We start from the raw sequence: 7,021 nt of genomic DNA on the forward strand, positions 1-7,021 counted from the left end.
GAATGCTATTAAAAAAAAAAAAAAATGTGGGCCTACTAAAAATATCCACCTCAGTATTTGAATTTTGACAATGAGAATATATGTAGGTATTGTTTATAATACTAATTATTTTAAATTTTGTATACTCTTTTGGTAAAGAGTGTGCTAAATAAATTGGTTGGGAAAGAGATGCTTACTAGAACTGAATTGGACATGTTAGAACTCGGGGATGTCAAAAAACTGAGAAGGCTGAGAGGGTTCCCTTTAAATCTCATTCCTATTATATAAGTTGCAGTTACACTATTAAAAAACACTTCCAAAAGGGGTGCTACTCTTCACCCCCTGGGAGATCATAAGCACCCGTTAAGCATGAACTTCCTTCCAGCAGTAAAACTCTGAGATTCTTTTGTAATATGAGCTCCTGAAAGTTATGTGCACTGGTGGGGACATAGTTCTTGGCAAGCAGGAGGCTCAGAGTGGGCTTTCACGTGGACCACCGAATCAGAGGCTCCAATGCACAGAAGAAAACAAAAAAGAGAGACTATGAGGTTAGGAACAGTCTTTAGTCTGACACTCTCATTTCATAATCGAGGAAACTGAGTCCCAGAAAGTGACCTATGCAGGGCGAGTAAAAGATTCCGTTCAGAGAAGATCTTTTAGACCTGGGTTAAACCACTCCCAAACTTGAATTCTGATTTTAGAACTTGGTTCTAGGTTTGAACGGGGAGGTCAGTCCTGGAATTCACTGGGATGATATGGGTCAGTGGTATGTCTAGGGGATGGTGCCCTGGCTAAGCACCAGGGACCTCAAGCTAGAGTTCCTGCTTAATTAAAGTCTAGTGCCCTCACCCACTAGCTGTGACATTGTGGTGCAATTTTCCAAATTCCTGATGCTTAGTTTCCTTCTATGATGGAATATTTTCAAAGTGCTTAGCCCATTGTCTGGCACACACTAAATATTCAATGAATGTTAGCTATGGATTACTGAAGTTAACATGAGTTCCAGTGATATGATTAGCTCGGTATCCAGCAGATATACTAATAAAGTGGAGAGAGAAGAGTTGTGTTTCATTGTTATTTGACAGAAATCCACAGGAGAGAGCATACGGGCTCATAGTATATTCAGTTTGTATCAAAACACAAATTCAAACGCACATGTGGTGCTCAGGGTCGCGCTGTGGAGCCTGAGTCCTGGGGTGAGAGAATTGGAGAGGAAGGCAGCTCACGATATAAAATGCCTCCCAGGTTGTGTTTGCTTTGGCCAGCTAAAATATTTCTGGATGTGGTTGCTGGAAATAGTCTGGCTTGTCCTCACAAATTGCGTTTAACCCATTACCTTCACGCAACAGAGCACCACTGAAAAGAAAACAACCAGACTTGAAAACGCGCACCGGATTCTGTCCGCTTGGTTGGAGAACGAGCTCCACATTAATGGCAATTACTGCAGATTTGTTTATTGCAAAAGGGACATTCGACCAACACGTCAATTAAAGACATTTAATTCAGCAAGACCTACTTTGCGGAGTTCCTTTGAGTTCAAACATCTGACTGCTGACTTGATGCCAGAGGAGTTGATTTTTGTTTTTTAAATTTTTAGCAGGGAAGTTGACGTTTCCACCATTCTGCGAACTTGATACATTCTCATTTCACTGCGGTGAGGACAAACCTTCGAAATGATTTCATCTGCTAGAGCTATCGCACAAAGTAAACAATTCCTCCATGTCAGGTAGAAAAAGCAGGGAGCCAGAAAGCTTTCTGTTTAAATCTGAGCTCTGGCAGGTCTGCCACATAATTTCTGAACCTTAGTTTCATCATCTGCAAAGTGGAGTTTTCATACTTCTTTTCCGAAGTGCTATGAAGAGTAAGTGAGATGGATTCTCTGTTTAAAGGGCTTGCTAATGTGCTGAGCACACAAGCACATACTACCTGCTAGTTTCCTTCTTAGGCTGAAGGACGAACGGCCATTGGCCAGTCTAACTGAAATTAGTCCGTCTAGTAGTATACATTTCCGGCTAAAGAGAGAGATCCTTGTTTTCTTTTTCTTCTTTTTCTTTCTTTCCTAAAAACAAGCACAATCTATCACAACAGAAACATTAGCTGCTCTTTAATGAGTCTAAACTTAGTTCTTCCAGTCCTGTCTCAGGAAACCATTTATATACATACAAAGTCAGAAGTCATATCTTGGCTCTGGCTCGGTAGCTCACTTCCTTAGAGTGCCATCTGCATACACCAAGGTTGCAGGTTCAAGCCCCAGTCAGGGCACCTGTGAGAATCAACCAATGAATACACAAAGAAGTGGAACAATAAAGCAGATATTTCTCTCTCACTTCCTTCCCATCTCACTCCAAAAAAAAAAAAACAACAAAAAACTATCAATCAATAAAATTTTTTTAAAAAGTCAGAAGTCAGATCTAGCAATGGCCTGTTCTATTCCATATGCATTTCTTTAGGAGCATTTAAATAAAACCTTTAGACAGAATATTTATCAAAGTTTAGAACAAATGCAGTCCACAATTTTTTTTTACAAGTGTTCCTTTAAAATAAACTTTATTTTTAGAAGAGTTTTAAATCTACAGAAAAATTGTGAAGAAAATACATAGGGTTCCATATATTCAACACAGGTTTCTCTTATTATTATATCTTATATTAATATGGCACATTGGTTGCAATTAATGAACCAAAATGGATTTATTATTTCTAACTAAATTATAAACTTCATTCAGATTTTCTTAAATTTTACCTAATATTCTCTATCATAGGCGCTTATCCAGGATACCATATTATATTTAGTCATTATGTCTCCTGAGGTTCTTCTTGGCTGTGATAGTTTCTCAGACTTTGCTTATTTTGATGACCTGGATAGTCTTGAGGAGCACTGATCAAGTATGTAGAATGTCCCTGAATTGGGATTTATCTGATGCTCCTCTCGTGACTAGATTGGGGTTTTAGATTTTTAGTAAGATGACAGCGGTAAAGTGCTATTTTCATCACATTATATCCAGGGTATATACTATCAATATGATTTACGACTGTTGATGTTGACCTTGATCCTTGCGCTGGAGTAGTATGTATAACGTTTCTCCAATGTGAAGCTACTCTTTATTTTCCCCTCACCATGTTCTTTGGAAGGAAGTGACTGTGCACAGCATACACTGAAGGAGTGGAGATTTATGTACCCCCTCCTTTAGGGTGTAGCATCTACATCATTAAGTTAGAATTCTTCTACATAGGAGATTTATCTCTTTTCCCCTATTTAATTAATTGTTTATTATTTAATCATTTAGTTAAATCGGTAAGGATTCATGGATATTTATTTTATACATTGGATTATCATACAACATGCTTTTCTTTTTTCTTTCTCATTGTTCTAGCTTGGGGTGTTGGGAACTCTTATAGTTAAGTTGCTCTGATCAAGCACACTGTCAGTTATAAGTTTACAGATATTTGTATTATTTTTAAACTTTATGTAGTTCTCTTCACAAAATTATAAACCTTATGGGGGCAGGATATGTGTCTTATTTGATTTGATTGTTTACTACTATATCCTTAATACTTAAAGTGTGACTCAAATATAGTACGTGATCAATGAATATTGAGTATAAATACATGAATAGATAAAAGAATGTTTTACACACTGTGAGGCACATCACATATATCATTTCTAAACAATACTGAAAGGAAAGCAGTATTATTCTCCATTTTACACATGGAGGAGTTAAACTCAGAAAGGTTAGGTAATGTGATGAAGGTCACAGTTAGCAAATGAGAACTTGAACCCAAGATTGCCTGACTTTAAGCACATAGGCAGCCCTGAATATTTCTATTGAGAGAGAGGCTAAAGGTCCTCAGAATCTAATGATAAGGTTATATGTGTCTAGAATCACTGGCATTACTATTTCTCTGTTTCTTTCTCTTTATCCACACTTACATGAATCAGATATTATCTGTTGTTGAAAATTAAGCCTAAAAATTCAGTATAAATTAGAAGAAAATACTTAAACATTTCCAATCCTTGACTGAATGGCTAAATTATGCATCTTCTAACCATTTCTCACATATCCCAGTTTGCGAGAGTAATTCTAAAATTTGAATAAGCTGTATATTTAAATCAACAGAGGCGAACCCAATATCCTGTTGAAAATGGAATAAAGGACCATTCTGATCTGCATGGAAATTCTCAGAACGGACTCCTGATCTTATTTTATCACCTGAGAAGTTAGGAGGGGCAGGGAGGTACAGTGGAGAGCAAATGGGCTTAGGGGACCGATTGGAAGACCAGGTTTGACTCATGGCTCTGGCATTCCCAGCTGGAGACCTCAGTCAAGTTCCCAACACTTCTACGCTTCAGTTTTCTCCTCTGAAAAATAGTTATATTAAAAGTGTCCATTCCACAAATGAAGATTAAATGAGGCATTGTGTATTAAGTGCATAATATTGTGTCTGTCACGTACAAAGAACTCAATCCACGATGGGTATTGTTTTATCTTCATTATTGTTGCTATTGTTCTGCTTCCTCTCTGGAGATCAGAATATATTTGAGTGTTTTAAGTGTTTCACTTTAACGGAGGACTGATGTGGACTGTATGGGGACTCAAGCTGAGAACTCATTAACTGCACATGGATGATTTCGGAGAGCATTTAGTGTCAAGATGAGACTATTTTTCTTGCAAAAATATTATGAACTTGACTATACTTACTCTTAAATTATATTCTAATGTATGAGGATAGCTCCCAGGCTCTGTTCAATTGCCATGCCTCATAGTCTGAAAAAATACGCCCACCCCTCTTTTGATGACCCTGAGCACACACACACTAACTACATTGAACTTACTTAGCACATTGTCTTTTTCTAAACCAATGATACTAAGTTCCCTTTGTATCATGATAAACAATGTCAAACACCACTCAGTCAGGTTGCATGTGTTGGGCAATGAATATAATGAGGCTATAATACCTACTGCCATCCAGTCTCCAGGTCCTTTAAAAATTGCTTTCTAATACTGTGTAGTTTTGCCAATGATTCATCATTTTTACAGTAAGTCACTTAGTGCCTTACAGCATCCTTCAACCCAGACCCTCTTCTTGGCTGCATCCATTCCATTGTTTGACCTGATTGTACAGATGTGGCAGGAGGCAGAGTACCTGCTCTCATGTCGACGGTCGGGGTTCACAGCAGCAACAAGGGCACTAATGGGCACACACACTACATTTTAGTGATTTGAAGGTGTACATTTTTTATGTTTTAATAACTCACTGTGTCGTATAATCACTGTTGGCCAGACAGTGGGTGTGATAGTGTCATTGTCTCCACACGCTTCTCAATATTTGAAGAATGGATGTCACTGGGTCGGAAGGGAGTCCTGGAGATTGACCATTCCTTCTAAAAAATACATCGTTGGTGGTCTTAATGGCACCAAAAAGGATAGTGTGTGGGAAAAACCTAGACCTACCTACATACTGAGTGTGACTGAGCCAGGCTTAGTGTGAAGACGTTTTGAGATGAGCTTAAATGTTTTCCATGCAGCCCTTATTATTATGTATAAAGAAGAAATAAAATAAAACTCCTTGCCTAAGTAATTATAAAAGTGCTATTTCAGTTAGAATTTTTTTTTTGAAAAAAATCTAAGTGATAAGAAAGGATTATGTCATAGAGACTATATTTTTCATTTCTGGGTGCTGCCTAAAATAATGCCCTGTGTTACAGTGGATGGCTTGTTAGATCTGATCAAAGGTGGCAGCAGGTTTGTTCTAGAGCATTTGGCTTCATTTCCCAGCCAACACTCTGGGTTTCAGATGTCAGCCTCATGGTTAGGTTAGGTCAGGCCTCACATCATACATACAACAAGCTCCAAAGAAAGAGTAAAACCTTCAGGAACCCCTTCTTCAGTTAGCTTCTGTCTGCAGGGAAAAGCTACACACTGCTTGATGTAAGTCTGGTTTCCTGAGACATGTATCTGCAAAGAAGAGTTACATTTTCATGGTTAAGCTTCATCAGGGTCAACTTGGGAAACCATGTAGGCTGGTACATATGGGGAAAGGTAGAAAGAATATTGAAAGGCAACCACACAGTATACACTACAAAGCTTTTTTTCTCTTTGTTTTAAATAAATAGTTCAAACTAATGTTTTTTCCCTGAAGAAGCACTTTTCCAGCTTAACTATTATTGAAACACAAATCTCTTCCCATTATCTGCACCAAATTTTCTGCTATGTATTTGCACAAACAATAATATTGTTGGAGTTGTCATATTTATATATAGGTAGTGTTGTAAAATACTTTCTTGGAACAAACATGTATGGTATTTCAGAATAGTTGCTAACATAGTCTTGCACTTGACTACTTCTGTTGTATCATAAATGGTTTCAGTGTGTCAGAGAAAGTTGGGTGAGGATATTTCAGCATAGTACTTGTGAAAATTAAACACTCATCTTTGGGAAAATGTTTGCCTAAAGTTGACTGATATCAGCTGATTGTTTTTATTACTGCAGGCCAGGGAGACATAATGATTGCCATTATCTGGATTTGAAAGAAGAGATGAGGTCTCTTCTATGTCTTAGGTTGGTGTCTAATTTATTATTTGTTTTCCTTTTGGGAAAAGAATCAAGAAGACACTAAATATTGGTCATTTGTAGATACAGAGAAGCAGGCTTTTAAAAAAGAGATAAGGTGATAGAATTCTTAAATTATGGGGAAAATGGCCAGCAGTGTCCAATTTCCTTAGCAAGGGAGGGCCAGTTGGACCTTCTGGGGTTGGGGTCAAAGGCTGGCTTGTTGTTCTCCACACTGTGGTATTAGAAGCCAGAGGATGGGTTGGAGGACATGCCAAAACTAGAGCTTGAAAAATGTGTCCAAATATATCAGAGAAAGTCTGCAATTGAGTGCAGAGAGGTCAGAAATCCTGGGAAAATAAGAGCAAAGTTCTCATAGGTGCCAGAAAGAGGGTGTGGATGAATCCCATCTGGGCTTTCAATGAAGGAATGTCTGCAGCGTGGTTAAGACAGTAGGCTCTGGTGTCGGAGAGACTTAGGTTTAAATTCCTGCT

Source organism: Molossus molossus, unplaced genomic scaffold (genome assembly GCF_014108415.1).
Source record: "Molossus molossus isolate mMolMol1 unplaced genomic scaffold, mMolMol1.p scaffold_m16_p_17, whole genome shotgun sequence".
Lineage (NCBI taxonomy): Eukaryota > Metazoa > Chordata > Mammalia > Chiroptera > Molossidae > Molossus > Molossus molossus.